The sequence below is a fragment of the Crocuta crocuta genome, unplaced genomic scaffold (genome assembly GCF_008692635.1).
Source record: "Crocuta crocuta isolate KB4526 unplaced genomic scaffold, BGI_CrCroc_1.0 scaffold55, whole genome shotgun sequence".
In the NCBI taxonomy this organism is placed as follows: Eukaryota; Metazoa; Chordata; class Mammalia; order Carnivora; family Hyaenidae; genus Crocuta; species Crocuta crocuta.
This window is the reverse complement of record NW_027530512.1, coordinates 3,619,216-3,636,988: the sequence shown is the minus strand read 5'-3', so window position 1 is coordinate 3,636,988 and position 17,773 is coordinate 3,619,216. Positions and strand designations below refer to the sequence as shown.

The following is a 17,773-nucleotide window of genomic DNA, read 5'->3' as shown; positions in this document are numbered from 1 at the left end:
GAAGTTCACCAGAGATGACAGGAGAGGCCCCTGGTGCACATTTGGACAAGGTAGGAAAGGTGGCTGATATTTTTAAGTGCCTACTATGTATCACACATGTATTAGCTATTATACATCTTTTATCCCATTTAACCTTTATTAGACCATTAGAGGGGAGGTATTATTTCTCCTTTTGACAAATGAGAGAACTGATGCTTAAGTGAACTTTTGTTTTGGTCTGGTTTGGCTTTCTTTGTTTTTGTTTTTCTGGCTTTATTAAGGTATAGTTGACAATTAAAAACTGTATACATTCAATGTGTACAACTTGATGATTTTGTATATGTATGCATTATGAAATACTCACCACAATTCAACTAATTAGTATACCCATCACCTCCCATGGTTACCATTTTCTTTTTGTGTCTCGTATTAGTGAGTTTTAAATAACTTGCCTCAATATCAGTTTCCTTTGGTATGTGAAGATTAAATAGATTATGCAGGTATGTTCTGAGAACTCTTGATAGAATGCTCAATATATGCTATTTTGTGAATGCCTAGGTTTTTCACACCTTAAGAGATCTATGATTGTTATCATTAGCTCTTTGGAAGAGACCTAATGGGATGGTCAAGACAGGAGCCTGGGTCTTAGAACTAAGCCCCAGAGCCCCAGAGACCTAATGGGACAGTCAAGACAGGAGCCTGGTCTTGGAACTAAGTCTCATGCTCTCTCTAGCATGATTGGGTTTTTGTTTTTTGTTTTTGTTTTTGTTTTTGCTCTGTTTTTTTATACTAGTCTTTGAAATATTATGAGGTGACTCATAGGAAACAAATGCATCTTTAAAATTCAGGATCAAGAAAAATAAGAATAGGACACAGGCCAAGAACACAAAAATGGAGATCATCAGGAGCTGGGCAGCTACTGTAGCCAAACCTTGATTTATTGAGAACTGAGTTTCCTGGGCACCAACACAGAGGGAAATGTGATGAGTTACCTGGGTTTTTTGTTCAGGAGGAAGGAAGTATGCCAATTCCTTAGAAGAAATAAAGGGTGCCCTTAAATTTTTCACTAAAATCTATTTCTCACATAAGTGTCATATTAGAAGCACCACATAGATAATGTTCTCACCAACTGAAAATGCAGTCACAGCTTCACTGTGGTTCCTATAATTTCTCTCGGTGAAAGCCAGCAGGATAACAAAGCACAGCTCAGGGAAAGCAGCCCACTGGAACCCAAGCAAGATGGCCTGACTCCATCTTTCCTAAGGTCTGGCCTGATCAAAGAATGAAAAACAAAACATCTGAAGAAATTAATGGACTTGTCAACATCCCTTCATAAAGACTATTTTCTTAATGGGAAATACTAGAGGGTTCATTCATGGTCTCCCTCACTCTCCAACTAAACAATCTCTCTTCTAAACAATCTGCTGCACCTCACCTCACCAAACACAGATGTTTAGAACAGGGCAGGCATGGCATCAGGTGGCCAGAGACCCGTGAGGCCTGGCTTAAAAGATGAGTAGAACCAAGAAGATAGTTCTCCGGGAATTTGAATCCAAAGCCCCATTTGGAATTGGGAATGTTCTAAGGGCATGAGTGGGAGAGACCATGATGGCCAAGTACTAACTCTGAGCCAGAAGGAAGTAGATAGCATATGTATTCAGGGAAAGCTATTTGGTAAAGAGAAGGACAAAACACATCTACACAGAGAGACCATGTAGCTCCTGAGAGAGGGACTATGATCATGTCCTCTTCCCAAAGGCTCCCCTGGATCCAAAACCACCTCCCATTTCCAGACCTGGCTATGGTAAGAATCTTATTCTTGAATTCCTGTGAGAGCCCTTGATTCTTATAATAAACCCCATTTTTCTTGGGTGAGGTTGAACGGGTTTTCATTCCTTGCAAATAACTGAGAGAAAATAGGTGAGCCTGAAGAGAACACAGGCTTCTAGTAAGAGCTGAACAACAGAAAATATAACATTCCAGTCTCTAGATTGCAGGCACAGTGGTGTTGATCCAATACATGGGAGATCAAGAGCAGATGGTATAATACACAAAAACCTGGATGATTCCAATGGCATTATGCTGAGTGAAAAAAGCCAGTCGCAAAAGGTCACATGCTATATGACTCCATTTAGATGTCACTCCTAACAAGACAAAATGGCAGTGATGAATAACAGGTCAGTGGTTCCCAGGGGCAGTGATAGGGGAGAGTGTGACCATAAAAGGATAGAACAAAGAAGTTTTGGGGGTGACAAAGCTGGTCCAGATCCTGACTGTAGCAGTGGTTACACAAATCTACACTTGACTTTAAAAATAAATAGCTATAGGGGCGCCTGGGTGGCTTAGTCGGTTAAGCGTCCGACTTTCGCTTAGGTCATGATCTCGCGGTTCGTGGGTTCGAGCCCCGCGTCAGGCTCTGTGCTGACTGTCAGCTTAGAGCCTGGAGCCTATTTCAGAGTCTGTGTCTCCCTCTCTCTCTGACCCTCCCCTGTTCACGCTGTCTCTCTCTCTCTCCTAGAAATAAATAAAAATATTTAAAAAAAAAATAAAAATTAAAAAAAAAATAAAATAAATAGCTATAAAAAAGAAAAGATAAAAGGAAGAAATTAAGAAGGAAGGAAGGAAGGATCCTAGGAAGGGTGTCAGTGATCTCTTGAATAAACAAACAGAAACTTAGTCACTAAACAGAAATTCAGCCAGATCAGAAGGTGAGCCAACTCTCAGTAAAACTGTCTTGGCATAGGCTGTCCCCATGCTCTTAGCCTTATGTTTTCATCCTTCAATACCTCCTTCTCTTTGTTCTGGCTAGCACTGCCTTCATAACAAAGTCAAGTCAAAGAAATGAGCAATGAAGGTGGAATTTCAGGTATCAGCCAAGAGATGAGGGAGGTTTTGATAGCTAGGATCAGAAGGTCTTGCTATGCTTTCTAAAAATCACACTGTAGATACAGAAAATCCTCTATTCTCCCTACAGATGATCTTGTATGGGAAGAAGCAAGATAACCTAGAAGCAGCACTAAAACTTCTTAGGGATAAAGAAAGAAAAATCCTTAAGCAGAAAACAGAATATGAAGATAGGGAGAATTAAGGCAAAAGCAGCTTTTGTTGTAATCAGGTCTAAGATTTGTGGTTGGAGATGTGAGAAGAGAGCAAAGGTCTTTACCTGCCTGGCTTAAGCTACTTAGGGCTTCCCAGTGGGCCCTCCACATGGTCCAGCACAGCTTCCTGGTCTTGGCCAACAATGACATCTTGCTTTGCATCCATTCCCCATACATATATTTCCTTCAGAAACTTTGTAGAGAAGTATAGCTCAGGCAGCAGAGTATGGACACTCCTGGGTTCCCTGACCAAATATCATCAAAATACTATCACAACCTTACCCCAATGTGTTATTTCTAACAACAGCATCCTATTGCTCTTGATACCTGTTGTTTAGCACATAGCAAATAACACATATTTATAGAGTGAGTGAATAAATGAAAAAGAGGCAAATAGACAGAGAAGGGCTGAGCAAAGGAATTGGGGAGGGAGAAGGAGAAACATGCAACCATCCCCTAAGTCCCACTCCCTCAGAGAACATGCTGTATGAACATGACAGTCACTCAATCAACACACATTTATTGAGTGCTATGCTGGAAATCTTCCTTTCACCTCCACATATTCACTTGCCATCTTTGTCCACTTGAACTCCAAGAGGCCAAATGTATATAGGCTGCACCAACTGCACACCCTTGTGTGCAGGTTGATTCAGTCACTGTGGAGCACCTGCAGGAGATGAAGGAGGGAAGAGGGTAAAGTCAGAGAACTGATTTCCCGGCTCCCTCTCTAAGGGGTTGCCCTGGGCAGGCTGCAGCCCTTGAATAAAGTGACTGTTCACACAGATCTCAGTGTCCCCGGTGTCAACTGTCCCCCTCTCACCTTCAGACTTGGGATAATAATGACTCCCTTTTGCTTATTAACTCAGGGTTCTACCCTGTATCTTCTGGTTTCCTACTCACACCTTTGTAAATAATCATTTAAGTAAACTTTGAGTTATTTCTATTTGGGAGCACCCATTGCTTTCTTCCACGTCCCTAACTGATGCAAGCGCCACCTATGTGCCAGCCACAGTGCTAATCTCCTGGGAAACAAATACGGATTAGACACAGCTCCTCTAGGAGTTTGTAATGCAGTAGGCAACAGATGCATAACAGTAAATTCTAATGCAGACTGCAGTGTGCAATGAGGGAGCTATGCACAGGGTAGTGCTTTCCAAGCCAATTTCTGGAAATTAAGCGGAGATCTGCCTTTCAGCAAAGCAGTGGAGAGCTCCCACTGTGCACTGAAGAAAATCCAGAGATAATGCTTCCAAGAGCACATCTTGCTGAGTTTTTTACTGATCCCTGGACGAGTAAGGAATGACTTCTTTGAGACTTCCAATTTATAGTTGCAGAAACAAAAGCAAGATTAATATGGAATCTTGCTATTCAACTAAATCTATAAATACAGAGAATAAATTGATGGTTGCCGGTGGGGGGATGGGCATAATGGGTGAAAAGACTTCCAGTCATGGAATGAATAAGTCATGGGAGTTAAAAGCACAGCACAGGGAATATAATCAATTATATTGTAAAAGCATTGTATGGTGACAGATGGTAGCTACCATTGTGAGCATAGCATAAGGTATAGAGAAGTTAAATCACTATATTATACATTCAAAACTAATGTGATGTTGTGTGTCAACTATACTCAAATGAAAAAGAAAGAAAGAAAGAGAAAGAAAGAAAGAAAGAAAGAAAGAAAGAAAGAAAGAAAGAAAGAAAGAAAAGAAAAGAAAAGAAAAGAAAAGAAAAGAAAAGAAAAGAAAAGAAAGGAGGGAGGGAAGGAGGAAGGAAGAGAAAAAGAAAGAAACTTAGTTGTATAACTGACTGGGTTCTTCAGATTCTCCTACTACCTAACCACAGTCCTTCGAATCAGTTATTAGTTTCTGATTACCTTTAAGTGATTTTTTGCTAATTTCTCAACTTTTTGACATAAGAAATACCACAGCACTTTTTGGGTAAACAAAGAGGGTTTTATTTTTCTCATATGACAAGGTTTGAGATGGGCTGTTGCTGATATTATTTCAGTGGCTCAACAGTGTTATTGAGGATCTGGATTCCTTCTGTTTCTTTGTTCCACCAATGGTAGCATTGTTAGCTTTTCCTCCTCATGCTTGCTGCCTCCTGGTCACAAGGTGACAGCCATACCCCAGGCATCATAGGCAAGTTCAAGAAGAGAAGAAGGTCATAGGTAAGCTCTCCTCTCCTACCTGTACCTTTTATCAGGAAAGCAAAGACATTTTCAGATACCGAAGCAGACTTTCCCTTGCATCTTACTCCCTTATATACTACCCAGAGGAAAAGCTTGGACTGGCAGCTCCCAGTCATCTCTTAACTTCCCTCTTTGTTGGAAGGTATGGTATTCCTGACCAACTGCAAAAACCTTAGCTGTAAAAACTCTGTGTGGAATAAAAGAAAACCTGTGTTAGTGTACACCAAATAGTAACGATCAGATCTTGGCAGATCACTTGAATAGGATCTTCAGATAAGTTGCAACAAAAAACTATCATGTCACAATATTTTAAAGAGAGCTGGAAGGTAATTCTTCAGGTCAGACAGAACTCAAAAGCAATGGCAAAGAGGAGTGAGAAGACCACATGTACTAGGGCTGGCCATATACTAGCCACCTGCCATCTTGCATGGTCATGATCCTCCCAGCCACACAGATGCAGAAGAGACAACGGCAGAAGGGTCAGAAGCAGAGCTCCAGAACCACATCATGATCTTCAGAAAGTTTCTTGGGCAAACTTTCTCAGAAATAATAATAGTACCTACTTCATAGAGGTGTGAAGATTAAATGAAATATACATACAAAACATTTAACAGTACCTGGTTCANACACACACACACACACACACACACACACACACACACACACACACACCATTGTTACAAAGTTATTCCAGGGGGTCAGGTGGAATGCTGACATTGTCCATTCCACATAAACACTCAAAACTGCTAGTTCTCATGAGGATATGCCTGACAATGAGCCACTCCTGCTCCTCAGGAGAGTCAAGCTGAACGAATTAGAAGACCTTCTCCATGAGAAGATTTACATCAGTAAGACAGGGAGCAGTAAATAAAGGCAACAGATTAGTGCAATATTACTAAATCCCATCATTTAGGTTCCCACCTGGCAGATTTAATAAATGAGATCTATCTCTTCTTGGTGGATGCACTAGCATAAGTACCATCTAAATCAGGTCTGCAGAGAATAAAGTGACCTGATGGATATATATATATATATATATCTTTTAGCTCAATAGCAGAAATGCATGGAGGATTTGGAGGGATTTGTGCCAGGAATCAGAGAATGTAATGTTTGTCTTGAATTAACTAATTTTTATAACCAATGGACTGTGAGTGATATTCTCTTGCCAAAGTAGATTTGTGACCTGCCTGAAGTACCAACTATGTTCCAATTTATACAGTAAATCTATTTGGTAATATGAGGTGCTGCAGCAATTTTAACACATCAGTAAAGATGGAAATCAATTTATTTTCCTTAGTATTTGACAACAAGCTTGGTAAATAAAATAAGAAAATAAGGGGCTTCTGGGACCAGGCTAGCATTTTGTTTCAACCCTTTCTACTTTGTGGCTGCTGGCTGAGGGCAGGATTTTTCCCTCTAGAGATTTCACTCAGACACAAGACCAAGCCTGCTTCTCCTGAGGCCACAAACCTCTTCAGTTGCCAGAAAAGTGAGGTTTTCTTCAGGACAGGCCCACTGCTGGGTTGTTGGGCAGGAAGTAACCTTAAAAAGTGTGTCAGGGGTGCCTGGGTGGCTCAGTTGGCTGAGTGTCTCACTCCTGATTTCAGGTCAGGTCATGATCTCACATGATCCACACTAGCAGCATGGAGCTTGCTTGGGACTCTGACTCTCTCTCTCTCTCTCTCTCTCTCTCTCTCTCAAAATAAGAAAACTCTTAAAAAAAAAAGTGTGTCAGGTATTGCCACAACCCTATCTCACCTGGCAAAGGAGATTAGGCAGATATTGGCATTCCTACCTTACAAATAAGGAAACTGAGGCTCAAACACAAGGGATTTGCTGAGGATAAAGGTGAGACTCAAATTCTAGGTCTTTTGACAATAAATCTTGATTTTTGCTTATAAGTCCACAAAGTAATTTAATGGTTTAATCCCTGTGTAAACCTTCTCCTGTCTCCTGAGAAGATGAGACCATGAGGTCATGGAGACAGGGAGGAGGTCATGAAAGCAAGGGGAGAGGATCTCGGGCAGAGTGGCAGCATGTGCAAAAGCAGGGAGTGCTGGCTGAGCCTTCCAGTCTCTGCCTCAGATGGGGAAAGCAGAAAGAGAAACCCTCCTANCAAAAAAAAAAAAAAAAAAAAAAAAAATTCATTTTACAAGACCAGACAAATAGCATATGCAACACTTTTCTTGAGACCATGAGGGAGTTGAGGTGATAGGACCACCAACTAACACAAAACCTGAGGAACAGGCACCTGCAAGGAGAGATGAGTCAGGAGCTCTTGCTTACCCTGAGCTACAGGAGATTAAGAACTTGTAAAACTGTATGCAAGTCGGTAAAGGCCGAGTATGAGCTAGCCAGAGTATTTAGAACCCATTAAAGGAAGTGGACCTTTAGGAAAGCCACAACCCCCTTGCAGTTACTTCTTCATAGATCTCACCGGGCATTCACAGAAAAGTCTGGCACGGGTCCTAAGAAAGCATCCCTTGTGCTACAGGCAACTAGGAAGGAAATAGCATCTTCTGCAGAAAATACAAGAAGCGTAACCCAGATCCTACCGCTCTATCTCTCCTCAACAGAACAAAAGCTTTAAACCATTAGTGGGAGAGCAACACACACTGGCACCCTTAGGGCATGGAAGAAAACCAACTACATCTGAAGGAAGAAAATAGAAAAGAACCTTCTATTCCAGAATGAGGGGAGAATATCTGCTGAGCCAGAGCTATCTCTGAGAGGGACAGAAGCACTGAGAGCATCCCGGTCCTGGGACACAGGGACACAAGACCTGTGTGAGACTGTCTAATTAAGATGACAAGGAACACCTCTCCACTCCCCACCACTTCCCATGACCAGGCTAACAAGCAGCAAAGACAAATTACAGCCAAATATTGATGGGAGACTTACACAAATGTGGAGAGAGGCACAACTCAAAGAAAATATTGAAACCAGAGGATGGAGAAAACATTAAGAAAAACCTTCTGACAAACTAACCCCCACTCTAAACAAGAGGTAATGCCATATGCCTATGGTGCGCTGTGGCTAACCATGGCAACAACAAAACCCAACCCAAATAATTAGCAGAAGGAAAAGCGTGCTCATTCCAGGCACAAACACAATGTACAGATTATACTATGCTGTCTGCTATCTAAGATGTTCACCTTCTTAAAAAAAAACTAGATATATAATATTAAAAATGGTTAAACACAAATTTTTGAAATCTTTAAGAGAGTCAGGTGAAAAAGGTACATTATATACAAGGGAACAAAGATAAGATTTATAGGAGACTTCTTGTCAGAAACCAAGCAAACTAAAAGACAATGGAGTGACATATTTAAAGTGCTAAAAGAAAATAAAACAGCAAAATAACAGCAAAAAAAAAAAAAGCTTTCAAAAATGAAGAAGAAATAGTTTCTAAAACAAATAAAAACTGAGAGAATTCATTGCCAGTAGGATTGCACGATAAGAAACATTAATAGAAAATTTTCAGGCAAAAGCAATATAGTACTAGACAGAAACACAGATGCACACAAAGAAATGACAAGTACTTGAAATGGAATAAATGAAGGTAAAGATAAAATTCATTTTTTCTTATTTTTAATGGTTCTAAAAACAGTTGATTGTCTAACATAAAAATAGTACCAACGCAGTGTGTGTTTATATCATGCACAAAAGCAAAATATACAAAAAAATAGCACCAAGAAAATGAAAGAATTGGAAATATGCTGTTTTAAGTCATAATGTTATTTGAAGAAGGACTCTGAATAATTACAGATGTACGAAACTATACATTGCAAATATATTGGCAGTCACTAAACAACTAAAAAGGAAAGGTATAGAGAATAAGCCAATGGTAGTAATAAAATGGAATCATAAAATATATTTAATTCCCAAGGTACAAAAGGAGGAATTTTTTTATTTTAGAGAGGGAGAGAGTGAGCAGGGGAGAAGAGCAGAGGAAGACCGAGACTCTTAAGCAGACTCCACGTTCAGTGCAGAGCCTAATATAGGGCTCGATCCCATGACCTTGGGATAGTGACCTGAGCCAAAATCAAGAGTCAGACGCTCAAATGACTGAGCTACCCAAATGCCCAAGAGAGGAAAAGTTTTTTAAACAGATGGAGAAAGTTGAAACAACTAGCTAGATGGTAGATATAAAAGCAACCATATCAGTAGCCACAGTAATTAGGAATGGTCTAACTTCGGGGCGCCTGGGTGGCTTAGTCGGTTAAGCGTCCGACTTTCGCTTGGGTCATGATCTCACGGTTCGTGGGTTCGAGCCCCGCGTCGGGCTCTGTGCTGACTGCCAGCTCAGAGCCTGGAGCCTGTTTCAGTCTGTGACTCCCTCTCTCTCTGACCCTCCCCTGCTCACGCTGTCTCTCTCTCTCTCCTAAAAATAAATAAAAAAACATTTAAAAAAAAAAAAAAAGGAATGGTCTAACTTCACCAATCAAAATGCAGACATTGTCCAATTGTATAAAAAAGCAAGACCAACTATAAGCAAAAATAGTCAAACTAAAAGAAGAAATAAACTCACAGTTATAATTGGAGGCTTCAACTCTCCTCTATCAATGATTAATAGAATAAGAAGATAGAAAAATCAGTAAGAACCAGCACTGTCGACCAGCTTAAGCTAATTGGCATTTCTAGGATGCTTCACTTAACAAAAGTAGGAAACATATTCTTTTCAAATTAACATAGACTATTCACTAAGACAGACCATGTTCTGGACCACAATACAAACCTTAACAAATTTTTTTTTTTTTTTACAAATAGTTTATTGTCAAATTAGTTTCCACATAACACTCAGTGTTAAACCTTAACAAATTTTAAGGAAGAGAATCATACAAAATACGTTCTGTAACCATAGTGGTATTAAACTAAACTTTGTGAAATAAGGGTCCCAGACAGAGTTTAACTAGAAACTTGGGACATCAGATTGGAAGGAGAGCTCACTGGGCTTCTGTGCATCCAATGCACATGCAAATACAGGCAAAAGCTTTACAATTCACCTTATGTGTGTTAACACACATAGCAGGAAAACTATTTTTGGTTGTCACATTCCTTCCCACCTAATGGGAAATACCTATGTTTATTTGACTTGAGATGTATATACAGAGAAAGGCAGTAAACTATAGACTGATATCTGGGAATCTAGATCTAGGGCCCCTTGCTCATCATGCCCTGCTCTTTCCTTTCCTGTATCAGATCACATGGCGTAAGCAACACAGTGTGACAGTTCAGCCCCCAGGCTTAAGGACCTACAGAGCTAGACTCAATACCTACTCTACTGCTCACTAGCTATGTAATTACGGGTATATTACTTAACCTCTCTAAACTTCATTTGCTCATCTGTCAGGTGGAGAATAGCAACTGTATCTATCTCAAACAGTTTTTGTGAAAATTAGATGGAGATGATATATGAAAGTACTTAGACCAGGGTATATAGACCATAGTAAGCTCTCAATAAGGATAGGTAATGCCATTATCATCCATTATGATATGGGATGAAATTCTCCAGAGACTCTTTCCATAGGGCCAAGGCATTTGTACTATTTAGAGATTATTTAAATTTGGGAACTGGTAAGAGGCATAAAATCCATAGGTATGAAGAAATTAAATCAGCTGTGCTCCAGGGAGAATAAAATGGAGCCAAAGTTTTGGGCTGCCCTTGTATAGGTTCTCTCCTAGGAAAACCCTGTCTCATCGCAAACCCTCTAAGTTGTTTTCCCTACCTGATTGTTGGTGCTTGGAATTCCTTTAACTGGAACCAAACACTGTCATTTCACAGAAATATGACTTAAATATATATAGTGTCAGGATGGGTGGTACAGTGTATTATATTCTTATTAAAGTAGAACAGGGTGTTTTATGTAAGAAGAAAGAGGGCCTTGTTTACATGAAGAATGGGGAATTTGGAGGGCCTCATTGAAAGGAAAGATGGTGTATTCTAAAGACCCCCCTGAACCCAAAGAAAGAAGGCAAACAAAACCACAAGGACCCCAGGGGACACACAGACCAGAGGTCTACAAACATCAGAACTTAAATCTATTTGGCAGAACCACTTAAAGCATTTTTTAAGACATACTGACTCCTAGGCTCCACGCTAGACCTAGTGAATCTGAACCGGTTGGGGCAGATGATAAGATTTTAACAAGTGGGAGGAGCCAGATGTAGGATTCATGTTATCAATACCAACTTACTTTTTACTTTACAGAGGATGAAATTTGAACCTAGAATAAAGCAGTCAGCTTGTCCAGGGTCATTTCACAGCTGTCTTCAAGAAACTTGGCTCAGTTGTAACTGCGGGAATGAGAAAGCAATGTGAGCAGACAATGCCAGTCACTGTCCCGCCTGCCCCTAATGGTCCACCCAAGCATTCAACGTGTGGACAGCATCATCCTTCTGTAATCCCAGTGTCTCTGTGCTACAACCCATGGTGACACCTCTATCAGGAGGGCTGAGCTAAGCCCAAGCTCTTCTGTAAGTTCAACTTCTTGATTGCACCCTCAGGTTTTCCCCAAACAGTAAAACTGTCAAAAGTGAAAATGTCACATTTGGTCAAATATCTGGCTGTCATGATTGGAGCTGCACACACTAACAAGAGGAAGTAGCAAGAGGCCAAAAATGAATCTAAAGGGAACAAAGTGACCTCTAACCAACAAGAAAACACAGACCAATAAATGGAGAAAATCGATGAGGTGAAAATGGTCTGCTCAAGAAAATCAATAAGGTGCAAATAAGCTGCATTCAGCCCCGTGGCCTTGCACCTGGCTCTGACCCCAAAGTTGAACCAGATCATTTCTGCTTCCCGAAGACAGCTCTCTACTCCTACTTCAACCTCCTCCTCCCAGAATCTGCCTATTTAGCCAAACGTATATTTCTCCCTGAAATGCCCTAATGTTTATCATATGAAAATGCCCTTTTCTCCATCCTCCTATGGCCACCACTCTTGCCTAGGACCTCATCATTTCACATCCAGGTTATTTCCAGAACCTGCTCCCGCTGACTTCATCCTATCTCTGGTACACCTGGCATGCAAACTCAAAATAACCTGCCTCCCATTTCTCCCTTATATGAATCCTCTGCCAACCAGGCATGTCTCCTCTTTATCCCTCCTTGAAACTCAAAGTTTTGTTCAGATCGGGCTTGAGAATTCCTATTCTCTTCTCTCCCTAAATATTCAGATCTTCCACCCACTTTGGGTTGATAAAAATGCTTCTGGCTTTACCAGGTCTTCCTGGAACACCAGCAGATCCCAAAGATCTCCTCTTTCTCTCAGCACCCATGGAACTTTCCATCTGCAGATGTGCCCTCATTTTACATTAAGCACATGCTGGCTTTCACTGTTACAGTGCTGGGGGGTAGAGGTGAGCGGTGGCATCCCTACAATATTCTAACTCCTGGAGGAAGGCAGCACAGCACAGAGTGGAAGGCACAGTGGGATGACAGCTGGGGGTTAAGAGCCTTGGGCAAGTGCTCAGACCTCTCCCGCCTTTCTAGAACATGAGGTGGTTGTATGGGAGATCTCTAAGTCTCCTTCTCATTCTAACATTCTAGACTTCTAAGGCATGGATTATCTTTTTTTTCAATCCACCATAATACTTATTAGCTCTTTGCTTTTCATTTTCTTTAACTTCTTAAGATTCTCTTGCCTCATTTGTTAAATGGGATTGATAATACCTTCTTCACAGAATCTTTGAGAGGGTCAAATAAGATACTTGCACCAAGAAGGGTTTTATAAATTTTGTTATTATTTTAAAGAAATAGAAGGAGCATATTAAATATCTGTTGAATGAATAAAAAGAACAACTATTGTTTGAAGAGCGCGCATGCACACACACATAACATTTAATGCTACTCAAATAATAAAGCATGTTATCTTTCCTTTTAAATCAGAAAGTATTTTCCTTTCCTTTCCTGAGCTAGAAATCCCCATGGATAGCCACCCTTCTGCATCTGTGTTGAAAGCAGAAGCTCAGAGTTGTTTCTGCAGCCCACTGTGCAAGACAGTGTGCCCCTGGGAAGCCATGGAAATGTCCTTGCCCACCCAAGACGGCTCTCCTGAAAGACAAAGAGCTTGCCCCTCCTTGATAGGAAGGAAGCAGGTGGACCAAACGTTCCATTTAGAGATACTACAGTCGCTTTAACCTCAGACCCAAAGAGGATATTCCTCGAGAATAAAATGAGGAGAGGCTGCAATTCATAGGCCCCAGGTCCCTGACTGACAAAGCATTGAATGTCAGTGAGATCACTGAGTGAATCCTGTTCCTTCTCAAAGCAGATCCACTTGATGATGTTTCTCTCAGAGTCAGAAGATAGAGAAATCTCACCCACTTGGTGCTCAGACAGACAAATCCAAAGCAGAGGTCTGAGACAGATCCCTGGGAATGAGATCATACCCGGAGCTAGCCAGCTGGGAGGGAGCCAGCTCAGCCCATTGGGGGGTTTCAGGAGGAACCATGACAAAAGTCAGCGGCCCCAGTGACTAAAAGGCAAGATAGTTCTGCCATAAAATAGCACTCAGGGAAATGGAGTTAGACTGCCTGAAGTGGATTAGGAAGCCAGAATACATGGCATTCCAGAAGTCAAGTAACCCAGACTAAATTTAAAGAGTGTGATAACGCCTTTCTAGGAAATATAACAACTTATTAAGTCCAAAGATGAAAGAGCTTCACACAATAAAAACATTTTTTACAACTGCTTAAGATTCCAAACTTTTAAAGTATTGCTTCAAGTGCCACCAAAAAAAAAAATTATATAAAAAATTTTTTTAAATAATGTGCTTCCTTTCCTTTGATGGAATTCCACTGGGGCCAGAAGGCAGGTTTGAATGTAAGATGTAAAGGGAGATTGAAAAAGAAATGAACATTTTCAAAAATGCATTACTCAGTAACTAGGTTATAGATAAAAAAAAAACTAGTTAAAACCAATATGTAAAGGAATTGTCACATTATTTCTATAATCTTACAAATGCTCAGTATGCATCCTCTCATTCCATAGGACACACAGCAATCCCAAAGTCTAATCCATTCCAGATCTTCTGTGGGTGCATGGTTGAAATGGGCAGCCACAATGCCTTCCTTCATTTACTCTGGCTCACAGGGAAGGAGGGACAGACAAAAGATTCTTGCAGTCTCTGCCAGAAATCAGATGGTGTGGTATCTGGGGATCAGGTTAACCACCACTGTTCAATTGTTTTGTTTTTTTTTAATTACCTTGTGTTTTTGCAGGGTATTATGAGTATGATATCAAACATATAAAGCACATTTGGGAATTTGACCAAAATTGTGTGGGGACAAGGAAGATAATGGCGAAAGTATATGCAGCCTACTGAGGTGAGGTCTACAGGAAAACAAGTGAGAAGGAGAAGAAAATGTTGTAAGGGAAGTCCCATAGCAGAAAAGAATTAAGTTTAGGGTCAAAAGAATGGAAACATGTCATTGTCCTGTCTCTTACCTGCTGTAAGACCTCACATAAGTCCTTCATAGTCTTTCAGCCTCAGCTTCATCATCTAAAAAACTGAGAAAATAGTAAATGACCCTTGTGAAATAAAAATATTTGTTTTTTTTTTCTTTCAGGACCTCAGGGAGCAAAGCATAAAGACAAATCAGCAATAGATCCAGAATCCTGACATTGGACAGATTTCTGAATCTGTTTTGAAGACTTGTTGTTTGTGTCAGTATTTTGTAATCTCGAGGTGGCCTGCATAGTACTGGCCTTGAAATAGAGCCAGCCCTTGAATCCCTGAGTCCCTGAGCCAGGAAGGACCCACAGTGCAGTGAAACACCAACATAGAACTTCTGCCATGGAAACTGGGGCTGAATACATGGGTGCTCATGTCCTTTCACCGGCTTTGCCTAGTAAGGTACAAGTGAAAGAATTCATTTTTATTTTTATACAGAAAGCTCCATGGCCTGGTCCTCTGAATATTCTTCACATTCCAAAAGGAGGAAGATCAACTCAATAGCTTAATCCTACTTCTGTAACAGAAACACCCTCGACAGGGTACTATATTATATTCTACCACAGTCTCTGAGTTCACACATGCACAAACCTGTGTGTATGTATGCATGCAAGTCCACAGTAAAAGTACCTGGGTCTAGAAGGACACTGACTATCTGAAGGAGGAAAGCAAAAGTGACAAGCTCGATCCTAGTACCTAAGACAATTCCATTCCTGACCAATAATGATGGTCTTTAAGTCTACCTCAAAAGTGTTTTCGGCAAGCCCCGTATCCCTGCCCTCTCCTCAGTGTCCAGTCCCTCTAATGTGCCAAGGTTGCCAGCCAAAGGGCCAATTAGTGTCAACTGTGATGTCAACACTTGCCTGGTGAGTCCCACATCCAGCCACATCTTCCTAACAGAGCTCTGAACTATTTAATTAGGAGCTGCTCTGACAGTTCTATCCTTGTCACATCAGCAATAGATTGGAACACAAGGGAGAACGTTTCCATTGAACCCGTGCCACAGCATTTGCTCTGTAAATTGAGATGAGTGGGATGCATTCACCTTGCTAATGCATAGAAATAAGAGGTAATGCAGCTTCTCAGCAGATCAGGTGGGAAGGTACAAAGACACAGCCATTCATAAAACAGAGAACGTCTGTTTTTTGCCCTAAGTTGTTTGCTCAATATCTCTTCTTAATAAGACATGTTTTGCTGTCTTTAAGGGTATTGCCTTTAGAGTCACTGGGACCTGAGTTTGATTTCTCCTCTGGCATTTATGGACCGCCTGACCCTGGGCTAGATTCTTCATTTCCCTGAGGCTCAGTTTTTTTAACTGTCAAATGGGAATAATTTAATTATGCTATAACAACTCTGAAGTTGTTATAATGATTAAAACAAATAAACAAAAGTGAACATAAACTACTAAGCACAAGAACTAAATATATAATCAAAGATACTTCTTATTACTGGTACATCTCAGTGCCCTGTGTTCAAAACTAAAAAGATGAATTCTACACTGTGATACATATAGCATTGTCTCTATGTGCCTCTCCTCTATTCGCACTCCAGACCCTTCTCTTTTCCAAACCAGTCACTTCACCAGTCCTTATATAATGTAGGTTTCAGACCTCACTAGCCACATTGTCCTCCTCTATTAATTCCAGTTTGTAGGTAATTTTTAAAAAGTATGGCTCCCAAGTCTGAACCCCAAGCTCACTATCACGAAGTACAATGGGATGGAACTTTTATTTCCCTTGAACTGGATAACTTGCTCACTAATTCTGTCTTGAGCCCCATTAACTTTTTGGCAGGCTTTCCATGTGGGGATAGGAAAGGGCCTTTCTAGCCTAAGGGCCAAGAAAAGGTGACTTACTTGGAGGAAACCACCTAACTCCACCCATTTAAGTCCTTATTAAATGGAAAAGAAATGAGATCTTGAGTTATATAATTCATTTGTGAATATTATGTTCTTTGAAAAGGTTAAGATGCTTACCACAAAATCTAAAACTGTAATCTGCATCTTTACTGCTGATATTTCAAGAAGGGGATTTGCAAATTTTGGAAGGCAAACATTCCACCAGAGTCTTGGGAGACAAAAAGGGTATTTGGGATGGGGTCTGACAATCAAGGAAAATGAAGATAAAAAGTGAAATTGACCCACAATTTCACAGTTTCTCATATCCAGTTCAAAAGAAAATGTAAGCCTTTGCAAAAGCTAAAACTACCTTTAAAAACCAAATGTGATGACATTTCTTTCTTTTTTTAAAGATAATATTTTTAAACACCGCCCTTTTACCCTTGAAGCCAGCACTCCTCCTCCCTGAAGTGGGCCAACCAGGGCACATTGCCCATCAGCAGAGAAGGGACATTCCAGCAAGGAGGCCTGCAATTACCATGTGATCAAAGCACAAGAGTTTAACTGGGAGCAAGATCCATTTAGAATTTTTTTTCCCTCATTCAATTTGTAGCCAGGTCAATAATGATTTTTTTTTTTTAATCTGGCAGGGATTTCCATGTTCCATGCCATCCAAATGTATCTGGCACATCTGCAAAGTCATTACTTCCCTCCAGAGCCAGGCAGAGAAAAAAGAAGGAAGAGTAGCTTCACTAGCCTGAGTTTTGAGAGAATAGTAACCTTTGGCAAAAACAGAACCTTATGATGACAAGGATGGGAAGTCTCTCATACACTAACAAAGAAGCACTTTCACTGACAAGTAAGAGGTAAACAAGAGTTCCTTAACTCTTGCATCATAAGACCAAACCAAGAAAAAAAGTAAAATCATTTGTCTCCTCAACTTGTATGTGAAACCAGAAATAGGTCCAAGTACTCTAAGCCAGGGTCTCTCTTTAGGAGATATAACAGGCAGGCAAAGAATGAATGATACAGAGAGACAGGCTAAGGGAGCAGATATGGAGAAATGAGACAAAGAGGATATGATTCAAGGAAGAAAAGAGAGAAAGTGAGGGGGAGACAGAAATACAGGAGGCCCCAGCTGAGGGGAAATGTGGCAAAAGGCAATAGCAGAATGAAAGTTAGAGAAAAGGCATTTGATGGGCAGG

At 40.6% G+C, this 17,773-nt stretch overlaps 1 long non-coding RNA gene across 3 annotated transcripts in view; it reads right to left on the bottom strand.

The window, feature by feature from the left end:
* LOC144234034 (uncharacterized) overlaps positions 1–17,773 on the bottom strand; it is a 250,945-nt gene that overhangs the window by 159,277 nt on the left and 73,895 nt on the right. The window contains exons 4-6 of one of the 3 annotated variants that reach the window (XR_013335839.1): positions 14,725–14,787; positions 11,469–11,568; positions 3,595–3,744 (exon numbers count right to left, since the gene is read on the bottom strand). This is a non-coding gene — a long non-coding RNA (uncharacterized LOC144234034). Of the gene's footprint in view, positions 1–3,594; positions 3,745–5,038; positions 5,276–11,468; positions 11,569–14,724; positions 14,788–17,773 lie in introns of those variants that run through there. The other 2 variants (XR_013335840.1, XR_013335841.1) reach the window with 2 other exon arrangements.